We start from the raw sequence: 12,145 nt of genomic DNA, 5'->3' as shown, positions 1-12,145 counted from the left end.
TTCCCCGCGTCACGGTCTACCCATCTCTGGATTTACGGGATCAGACTAACCAATTTTCCGTCTACCATTTGTCGACTGATCCCATCTCTCTTACCACCTACGGATAAGCGATGCCTCCGCATTCCCCTTATTCATCCTATAGTACATCGTTTCCTTCTTCTGAACGAGGAGGTCCAGTGGTGCAAGTCTGGGCACTACATCGGCAGCATCACCCGAGACGGTCAACTAACAGCAAAATTTCATCACATTGAACAATGAATCTAAAAAATCAAAAATCCAATTTTTTTAATATTTTATTTTTATAATAAAAGTTTACTACTACCCCTCCTTAAAAAATAGTAAATTTGCTCTGTTTAAACATTAGTTAGTAGAAAAATTTTACTATTATAAAATTCTTTGTAATCGGAGATCCAGGTGAAACAGATTGTAAGGCTCATTTTCATAACAATTGCTGCAACGAGGCACTAATTTATTCGACACTAGATATAAAAAAAAGAAGAAAAAAAACGGTAATCACTTAAATGTCTACATTCTTTATTCAATACTAAATAAATGTATTAAGGTCTTATTAAATTGGTCAAACTGAAGGGCGTCATCTTAAACCTTTCTTCACGCATGACGGTCTATCTTTAATTTAACAAAAAAATAAAAACTTCTTTTTAACGGACAATGCCCTTTAACAACAACAATCACCATACAAGTTCAACGCTATGGAGAATCAACTGTTGCAGTTAATAAAATAAACAATATTATTAAAATATAAAACGTCCATAACGATACATTACATATTTCTTTTTAACGTTTTACGCAGAATAAAATTCTACGTTTCGTAACACATAAGATCGACCGAGCATAATTTCATTTAAATTACAAGTTTTAATTATAAACGGTATGCAAAATAGCCTGCAAGACGAAGAAAATAATTCGTTATATTTTTACCGATCTATTAATAATAATTTGTAAGAAGCGAAACATTTCGTTGTATTTGAATTAACCTGAGACGTTACTCCAGGCGACGGGAGGTTATCTGTTTCTTATCTATTACTAAGAGGGACGATTCAGTGTTGTACAGCCTCCACGATATTTTCATTCATTTCAAAAGCAAAAGAAAAGTTTTTAGGCTACAATCTTTTTAAAAACGATGAAGAATGAGAAGCTATCGCTAATTTCCTGGCAAAACTAGCATCGTATTTTTATAATTACGTAAGAAAAATATATAAAAATTAATAAGATGACTATGGAAAAAAATAAAAAGATTTCATCGTAAACAAATATGCATTAATTAATTATTATTGTTTAAAATTTATTACCACCGAAGCTTTATATTCTTATTTCAGAATAAATCTCGTATTTCCTTTCGTCCTTCTTTACGCAACAATAAAAAAACTATCATTTTAATCTTTAAATATTTTTTATGAAATTATAATTTTTTAAAAACATCGAAGATTTATTGTACTAATCGATAATAAATTTATTTTTAAAAATCAAACAAAGTAAAAAAGAAAAATAATTTAATAAATTAAAAAAGAAACAAAATTCCATATCGCAGAAAACAGAAAAAAATGAATAAATTTGTTGAAGATAACTGATCTGAATAAGTCATAGTTCCACAAATATTCCGCTAAGATAATGTAAAACTACGTCAATCGATATAAAAAAGTCGTTCTTTTTTCGCTGATAAGAAAATATAAATAGAGATTCAACACGAATATATTTCATTCCAAAAATTCCATTTCGTCCTTTACCATAAATAAACATGGAACACATGAATACGATTTTAATAACAAATCATACGAAAAGGAAGAGAAAAAGTTACTCTTTGAAAGGAAAGGGCAAAGGAAAAAGAAATGATTTCTCTTACGAATTCATTTTCTCCTTCACTCACTCCGAGTTTCAATTAGAATTTTGCTTAATTAAATTATTAGTGACATCTGTTAAAATTTTAATTATATCAGATTTAATTAGTTAAAGTAAAATTAGTATTCAGTAACACATGAATATGTAAAGGTGCATCGTAAACAAAAAATATAAACAGAAATATTAATCTAGTCGTTAAAAAAAGTTATAAAATCAAAATAAATAAGATTAGAAAAAAAAAACGAGATTATTATAATGATTAATCAGACATTGAGTGTATGCGTTTTAGGTCAATCTGTAATAGTGGGCGATAATAATAAATAAAAGAAATAACATCTAGTCTACCTTCGACAGATACAACATGTTGATAACAAGGATACATATATTGTTATTGTTAAATAGCATTTTAAATATCAAACTTCAGCCTGTATCAGTAAACATCCAGTATAAGGAATGTTATTTATGAAGATGTGTTAGGAAAGTACAACTATGTCTGTTAACTACCTAACGAGGAAAGTAATAGAGTAATTTTTTATACTGTTAGTTTTTTAACAAAGTCATATATACACGCACGTACCATACACTACTAAAGGGCATTTGTATGTGTAACTGTCTGTCTGTCTGTCTGTCTCTCTCTCTCTGTGTGTATGTATGTATGTGTGTGTGTGTGTGTGTGCGCGCGCGCTCGCTCGCGCGCGTGCGCATCTCCCTACACTTAGATCGGAATGTGTACCGATCACTAGCGGAAAATCCCGATTCGTTAGTAAATGTCTCGTGGTAGTCAGAAGTATACTTTTGTATTATTATGTATTTATTACTTGTACTTCTTGTTATTATTTATACTTGTAATATATATTTATTTCTTTAATCGATATATATGCGAAATTTATATTAATAATATATATATTATTTTTTATGCGATTGTTTTTCTTCATAAAATAATGAACTATGATAACCAGAAAGTAATACTCAAATTAACACCATGATACAACTGAAAAACTGTTTCTTCTGACCACCCTTCATCATCTTTTTCTGATTTCATCGAATATTCATTTTAATTTAAGAAAAGGAACTGCTTAAACTTTTTTTATTATTAATACTGATGTTTTAATTCACCTTATAAATTCATGTTTTCTATTATTATTTAACATAGAATTTTTATTAATTTTAAATATATTTTTATAGTTCGATTTAGAACCCATTACAGAATACTCTGACTGAATTATGTGTAGTTTTTCTTTTAAGGGAATTATTCTAACATCGTTAAATATCACCTTTTCTTTAAGATGTAATAATTTTTTTTTGCAACAAAACCTTTTTTTACTAAGTGTATTAAATCAGAAATACTAATTAGTATCATCTCCGAAATTAACCAGAAGAAGCAGTAGCTTGAAAAATGACCAATAACCGAAAATCGGTGATACAAATTGTCCACACTGGGCAATAAAAACCAGTCAAGTGTACTTTAGTTTTTGGGATGAAGAGATAATCAATTTTTGACACCTAGTAATTCCATTCCGAGACACCACCCGCCAGGGAAACCCGCCCGGAGGGCGTGCCCTAAGCACTCCGAGAGAAGCTAGTAGTATACTAAAAAGTTGGATCACAGCTGCTGAATATAACTATTTATAACAATTAACTGTTTTCATTAACTGCTTTTTTTCACATTTAGTAGTTTTGCAAGCTCTCTGTTTCATCAGAATTTTTTATGCTGAATTAAAAACTTCTTTTTTTAAAATTGTATCAAATTATATAAAAGTTGTATATCCAGAATAAGAAATTTTATATCAGCGACCGAGACGGATAAACATACGTTTCCACATTTTCTTTGCTTTAAATTAATTCTACATAAACTTTCTGATTAAGGGGAGATCTCTGCGAAAATACTAAACGGATAAAAAAAAAGTGGAAAAAGGTTAATACCGAACGATTCAAAAAAGACCTCACAACTTTAGAAGCGTATAAAAATTTATTTAGTAACTTACAGATTCGGTTGAGGACTCTTTACATGAGAAAACACATCAAGTTTTGACTCGTGTAGTTCATTAGTACCGAAATCGGCCACCAACGCTGTCACCAGTGTTGTTAAAAATGGATCCATTTACTGGCGAGAAACGTACTAGCTGTGTTTTGGTTTCACGATTTGCAGTCAACTAGTGCAGTTCAACGTAATTTTCGTAGAGGGTGCGGTAGGGAGCCTCCTAGTAGGCATACAATTTATTTTTGGCACAAAACCTTCATTGAGACAGATTGTTCTGTTAAACATACAAAATTACCAGGACTCCCACGCGTCCCTGAAGCTGCCGCGGAATAACTCGGAGAAAGGTTTGCTCGTAGTCCGAAGAAACAACTCAACGTGCGTCACGTGAGACTGGCATTAGGCAAACGACTGTTTGGCGCGTATTACGTAAACGATTGCACTTTAAGCCGTACAAACTAACCGTTTAGAAGTCCGAGATTTTCATTATAATCGATTCCCAGGTCGGTGGATCGGTCGTGAGGGTCCTATTGCATGGTCATCTCACTCCCCAGATTTCAGCCCGCCAGATTTTTTCTTGTGAGGTTTCATTAAAGATAGGGTTTATGAACCGCCTTTGCCTGCTGATCTTGTTGAGCTGAGACTTCCAATTAAGACCGCAGCTGCAGAGATAACGCCCGACTTGCTGGCTACCTGACTTGCTCGACTTCAGGTGGGGTATGTCGCATTACAAATAAATGCCATATCGAACCAAAGTGAAGGCTGGATGATAAACTTTATGTGTTTTTTTTTTATGAAATGAGACCTCAACCAATCTGTAAGTTATCTCAAATTTTTATATGCTTTTAAAGTTGTGAAATTCTTTTTGAATTAACCGTTATTAATCCAATATATTTATAAAAGAAGTATTTGAAAAACTATTTTTTTCAAATTTTAAATAACGTAATGACATCTGTGGTCACCACTTTGGTTTAAATAATCAGAATTTAATTTTTTGATACCGTTTTGCTAGTCTCGCAAAGACCTTTAAAACAACACAGGACCGTATGTTTCGTTTAAAATTTTTCAGCCGCTTCTACCCCACACTCTAAATTGGGGCTTACTGAGTAAGCTCCAATTTTTGGAAATAGGACAAGATTTCCAAAGAGAAAATCGGGATACCTCAATACAAGTAAGAAAAAAATTTACAACCGTAAACTAAACTTTTACAACTTTTTACAACCGTAGTTCTAGCTATCTGAAACAAACACATTATTGGCCGCCATTTTGGATTGGGCGATCAGAATTTAGTTTTAACTGTATCATTTGTCTCGTCTCATTGAGCTCTTTACACCGATATATCAAATGACCATCGGTGCAATTAGAAATTTTTGAATTGCCCACCGGCACCAAATATAAAAAAGAGTGAAATATACGTTCTTTGAAGTAGCCCCTCGATATAAGAAAGAATGCCGCAAACTGCATCCAATTATCTCAAATATAAAAAAAAGTTAGAGGGGGATGTAAGTTACTTTTCAGCCACACACACACGCGCGCGCGCACACACACAAATCAAGATTAAAACTTGTTCGGTTTTGTCTTATGTTAGCAAAAATTAGTTTAAACAATAAATTTATAATTAGACTTAAAGAAAATATCGGGAAAACATGACTTTTTTCGCCTTTTTTGTTTTCGGTATACACACACGATTTCCGAGCTATATAAATTTCTTTTAAAGCTAACGTATATTAAAATGTAAATTTTCATATTTTCTCTGATCAAATTTCAGATCGGTTATTTCGGTGATAGCGGGCATTAAAAAAAAAATAATAAAAAGATTGAAATAATTTTTTGTAGTTGCTAAATAGTTTGCTGACAAAAATTTAACAATATCGGTTTCATTCAAAGATCTGGAAACCGTTTAAAAAAAGAAGACTGAAAATCAATACCTTACTTAGAAATTCAATTAAAAACTTTCAAATTACGTTATGCCGGCGTAGCCTACTCGCAAAGAAAGGTAGTTTATGATGATAAAAATATAAAAAAATTATTTTAAACACCCGCAATTTATTTTACTTCATAAAATAATTTAATTTCTTTGCGATTAATAATTTCTATTCGATTTATTTTTACGCGTAAGAATATAACTTATAACAATAAAACGTTACGCACACCTACATTCGTTTATTTTATAATAGCCAGAGGGCTCGGCCCCCTGGATCACTGTGTTCGTTATCCTCATGGTTGTGAGAATAATACTTATAAATGATAATTATAGTCTTCAGGTTACACAGAAACCTTAAAAATAAACTAATTACAAAGACAGAATAATAGTAACTATCTTTTAAAGATAATCTAAATCTAAAAGTTACCTTAAGTTACAGACCTTTGACGTCCCTAAAGACGTACCTACTACTTTAGGTACAGACCTTTGAAGAGGGGTGCTAGAGCTTCGATCTATGAATTAAAACATTCCCTGGAATAACACGAATGTATCCTGAAAATTTGAAAGCGAACGATCGGTTGGTTCTCGCGTGATGCTGCTGGAAACGACAGACCGAATCCGCCACAAATTTTCGCGTTTGGATTATTTCGTTAGGAAATTTATTTACTAATTGAATTTAAAAATAAAGTGTAATATTAATTTTACTAAATATAATATCAATTTGCTATTTGATAATACATTTATAATTAAATCTTTACTAAGTAAAAGTAGTACTCTATCGGTTGAAAACAACTAAAAAGTGTATCCCGTTTTTTAAATACTGTAAGCTTTACGTATGTTAACTGCACCGTAGTACATATTTATGTATGTTATGTACCGTGACAAATGTAGGAAACCTGACACTAATCAAAAGTCATTCCGAATAATGACACACCCAAATTTTAGAATAATAAGCGAATCGTGCAGGCTTAATGGGGAAATGATTACTTAAGCGGTTTGACGTTGCTTTCTATACAAAATCAAATACACGTTACATTCAGGGATTACTTGTATAGCGAACGTTATTACTCTCAAAGAAAGCAAAGTCGTCTCCCGCCTTTTTAGCTGACGCATTACATGCGGTACAGACACAAAAAATAGAGAGGAAATTAAATTTCTGTTTAAATCAACAGATTAATATATTCCGCTTCAATTCTGAAACTTTGCGTTGTACACAATACTTAAACTTAGCAGGAAAAATAGGCTCTAAGCAAACTTATTTTAACTCTTAAAAAAATAATATAATATACATTACTGTAATAAAAAGCCAATATTTTGAGTAAAAGAAAAAATGGCAACGTTTTGCTTATTTATCAGCGAACCATCGATAGAAGTTTATTTCCCTACTAATCGTACAAAGTTGTACAATATAGTAAATATTGATGTAATTTATTTACTAACCGTTTCAAATAAATTCTAAGCTTAGTACGTAAATACTTAAGCAAATAGTCGTATACGTACAAAATTTAACTTTTGTTAATACTAATAATAATACATAATATTTAAAAATCTACTTTAATTCTCGCCATTACAAAGCATATATTATTTTCTCATAGATAAATACGGATCTAATTCTTCAGAGCTACTGAATATTATAATATACCATTACGTTTCTAAAAGCAAAGTAAATATTTAATATTCCAAACGATAGCCGATTATTTCCTTAAGACTGTTGATGTTTATACTGCAGTAACGTAATCCTCGAATTTACTGAATTTACCAACAAACGTCGGAATCTAAACGGATAAGATTTTTAAATAATTTTTTTTCATTTTAATGATAAAATATGATTCAAATTTTATACACAACCTTATTTCTTTTTTTTAAATTTATATTGTAAAGCTGTCCAAAAAAATTATATTTCGATACAACTACCGGCAATAAATAATTTTTTTGAGAAATGCGTAAGTCACTGAAATAATTATTTTAGCCTGATATTAGAGAAAGGTAAAAATAAAACGCCATATTTTGATGTATGATAACTACAACAAAAATTTTATAGAACTGCTTTGTCGAAATTAGAGAGCACGGAGAGTAGGGGAAGTTGTTACAATTTGATAAAATAAGCTTCTTCTTTCTCAAATGATGTAACTGTAAAAAAAGCCGGCAAAGAACTGAATTGGCTTTTTTAATGATTAAAATATTTATTAAAATGGATTTTAAATAAAATAGAAATTTTTAAAAAATTGTTCGATTTTTTTTAATTTGGGAGCTTTGTAATCAGAGGAGGGGAGAGATTATTATTATTAAATTATTTTGAAATTGCGAAAACATTTTTTCCCCCTTTTTTTGGGACTCCCATACGCAAGGGAATCGTTCGGGTAAATCTGTGGTGATAATAAATTTAAAAGAATAACATTTTAGAATTGTCTAATAAACACAAAGATGCAGCCACAATTCTAAATAAACAAAATTTTTTATTTTCTAGGAAGGTGGTTAAAATTTTTCGCTAATTTTTTTTTTCAAAAAATACTAGACAAAGTAACTGAACAAAAATTAAGATTTTTACAATTTAAATGGAACGGGTACCTTGCGAGATGGATTTAACTTTAAAATACATTTTTTTAAATATTCTTTATTATCGCAGATCATTGTAGTGAGATGGTCAGAAACTATTTACAATGGTTTGAAGACCTATTGATGTAGAAAATATACATGCAAGAAATTCGCAATAACTCTCTTTTCTGAAGCAAGATAACGCTAAAAAAAGAAAAATATATATATTAATTTTTGAGAGGAGGTGATTATGAAATAAAAAGTTTTGGTAATTTCGATTTTGATAAAAAAAACATCAACATTTTAAGAAAGTTTTTTTGCTAAAAGCCCCAATGAAGATTTAGAATTTTATTTCGGTCAAAACAACTCCACCTCTTTTTCCAGTTTTTTTCAGTAATTTAATACACTCTTTCCCCCGTAGATAGTAACTCTCTACCTAGTCCGAAGAAAATGGTCAACGGGGTCCAAAGTTACATGACTGAATTCAGGCCAACACACATACGCACAAACGTCCGTTTGGCAAAAATAAATTTTTTGGACATTGGAGCATTATAATAAAAAAAAATTTCCGCATATTATTTTCAGTTTATTTAAAAATCTTATTTTTTAAATGTCTTCTTGAGAAAGAGAACTAAAAAAAAAGTATTTTTGACCGATCTACACACTTTCCCGTTATAGTTACAGATACTATAGCAGTATATCTTGCTACAACCGGGAAAGGAACGAAACAGAAGGGTAGCGGAAGAATTTGTATCTCTTTACTAATCGCAGAACTTGGACAAAATGTCCCTTGCAGTTTTCTTTTATCGGGCGAGTAGTTATATATTTAATGACGGTTATAATTAATCTGTTTTATTTATGGACGGAATTATTTACTGCGTTCCGATCTTTTAAACCGAGAAGAAATTGTTTGCTCAGGGCTGAACTCGGAAGACTAGCCGCGTAGGAGCTTCGTTCTTCCGGCGTGATTCCCTTTCAGTCCGTTCCCTGAAATCCTTTCGGTGCTACAGCCTTTCGGCCTAGCAGGTATGCACCTTGCGGGAGCCCTAGTGTTTAGAGGACACAATGGGTTCCCCTTTCCGGATGCAGTCGCATGTGCTGGCGGTGACAAGGATGTTTAGACCTTACATTTGATTTAGCAAAATTTACGTTTGTGAATCGCCGGGAAAGGAAAACCACAACTTGATATTTGTTTGCAGCTATTATTTACAATTTTTTACAACCGTATCACTGTAATCTGTTCTTTAGAAGATATCAGTTTTTTCTTTTAACTCTGATGATTGTAACAATATGTCCTCTGGTGGGATATACTGTTACTAGGCGTAAGGTAAACTGTTACGCAATATAAAACATAAACCTGCATCGTTTCTTAAACAAAAGTTATTAATTTTATTTCCCCAAAAACGTCTGAAATGAATTTAATGGCTTTTTTTACATTAATCTTAATGAGTTTAAAAAATTAAAAGAAAAAAATTCTCAATAAAACTAGAAACAAATTGAAAAATTTTTTGCAAGTTTAAACAAATTAATTAAAATAAATTTAAGAGTAATTTCATATTTTTTTTTAAAACACAAAAATGAATAACTAATCATCTGAAATTGAAAAGTGGAGACTGATATTTGAGATTATAAATTATTAATAATAATTTGAGTCATCACTGAAATCTTAAGCACAGTTGAAAAATATAAAAGCAGCACTGTTGGCTCAAGATGAGTGGGTCCGTCGATTGCAGCGAAGACATCGAGTCCATTCTTCACCATCTTAGATTTTTCACACTATTTTCGACACCTGACAGAAAAACAAACTTCATATTCGTCGTCACAAGAAAGGAACTTGCATTTCTTTCATGGAGCCTCTCTTTTGTAGTTTGTACTTTTACATCTTCTCTTATGGTCTTGGAGGAATAGTTTAAAACTAATTACATACGATTTAATTATTACATTTAGAAAATGAATGTTCAAACGTACGAAATAGTCGTGTTTTCATCTTGTGTTATAAATTACTGAAAATATTTACTTACACGAAATGTTTTAGCGAATTGTGACCGGTTTTACTCATCGTTCTGAAAACATCGCCAGATCGATGCTTTTAAAAAATTTCGTGTAATAGACCTAAGGAATAACTTTAAGGTAAACTAACGTAAAAAAAAATTGTGCACGCATAAATTATGCAATTTACAAATTATGTACCACAAGCAAACTATAAATTACTTTTTTGTGTACGAGATAAAGAGTGAAAAAGATGTTACTAAGTAATTCTTAACTGTTCAAATATCATTTAAAAAAAAAAAAAAAACTTTTCGGTTTACTTCCGATTATTTTCGGACCGTAAAGTGACATAAGTCCGCCTTTTTTTAACAATCTGTCAATGCATTCATCTCTAATCATAAAATAAGCATGCGTTTTTTTTGTTTTTTTTTTCAATTTCACTCTTTTTAAATGCTAGTATCTAAGTACACGGTAGCGATCCATCCCGCCAATCAAGCTGTGAAGATTGGCAGGAAGAGGGGGCCGATTGAACGCAAGTAATATCGGCTTTTAAATAACATTACGTTCAAATTATATCAGTTTATTATGAAAACTTGGTGGAGGATAGCGTTACACTGTAACTACATGTCCTCAGTAAGTTACAACAACTAGCCCGTCTGACGCCATTTTACTAAAAGTACACTTTCAAAAAAATTACCAAAACGATCTTTATTACGTAATTCCTTAATTATTAGCGAAAAAATCCCGTTAAATTATATTAAAATGAACATTTACTTATTTTATAAATGACGGTGACGGAAAGACGAATTCAAGACGATGGAAAGTAACTTCGAGCAAACGGAAACGGATAAACCGGTCTCGCAGCTCGATCACAAAACTCACAATAGCGTTAGATAGATATAAAGAGAACGAAGAACCACGTGATCGACGATAGGGATGGGTTAACGGTAAACTTTAATCCGCCGGTTAATTTAAAAATAGCTTGTAACAACTTGCCCCTGCATCCATCTCCTGTAGCCCCATCTTCCCCTACGACGAAAAAACCCCTGTTTTCTATAACATTTAAAGACGCATTGTTCCAATTTAAAACGAGTTATTTAAAGAATTTATTTGGTCTACATTACATTTTTCTTCTAACGATTAGTTAACGACATTGTACAAGCTCAAACTTTCACGCGTCCTCTTTCGTTAACTAGATTGTGCTAAATAAATTATACGAAATCTGAAAGAGTTTAAAGAGTTATTTCAATATTAAAATCCTTATATTTTTATAAAATAAATTAAAAGAAAGCCACAATTTTCTCAATGCTATTATTATTATTACAGAGAATGTATGTGTTACGCTGATTTAAGTTAAAAATGAAAAAGTAAGGCGTAACATAATATTAATGCGATAACACAAGCGCAACAAGCTCGCTTGGTATACTATTATTAACTAGCATACCCGAATACGCACATAATTAAGTGATGCTCTGAATACGATTAATATATACGGAAGAAATATATATATATATACAATATACGGAAAAAAAGTGCCACCGGAATGTAAAAAAATAAAGTATACGAAATCAAATCAACATATTATTTTTTTAACGTGTTAGGAAATAAAATAATCTTAAAAAATTATGTATCTACTCGTATTCCTTATTAAAACGCTTACGTAATTTAAAAACAAACCCGCTTTCTCTTACATTAATAAGTTTTAAATAATAATTTCAAACGAGAAATATTAAATGTTCCCAACAGAAAAATTTGGTTTACAGCCTATTCAGAGCCCATATTCTTATCTTTAAAAATAAATTTATTTAATAGGGTCAAACAAGTAAGTAAAATCTATACATAACCTGTAATCATAAATAATT

The 12,145-nt window shown here is 31.1% G+C and overlaps 1 protein-coding gene across 1 annotated transcript in view; it reads right to left on the bottom strand.

Moving 5' to 3' along the window:
• LOC142324071 (uncharacterized) overlaps positions 1 to 12,145 on the bottom strand; it is a 761,232-nt gene that overhangs the window by 701,697 nt on the left and 47,390 nt on the right. The gene's annotated exons all lie outside the window — the stretch shown is intronic.

Source organism: Lycorma delicatula, chromosome 4 (assembly GCF_047948215.1).
Source record: "Lycorma delicatula isolate Av1 chromosome 4, ASM4794821v1, whole genome shotgun sequence".
Classification (NCBI taxonomy): Eukaryota; Metazoa; Arthropoda; class Insecta; order Hemiptera; family Fulgoridae; genus Lycorma; species Lycorma delicatula.
Note: the sequence above shows the minus strand (reverse complement) of the source record. Positions and strands in the feature narration are given on the sequence as shown.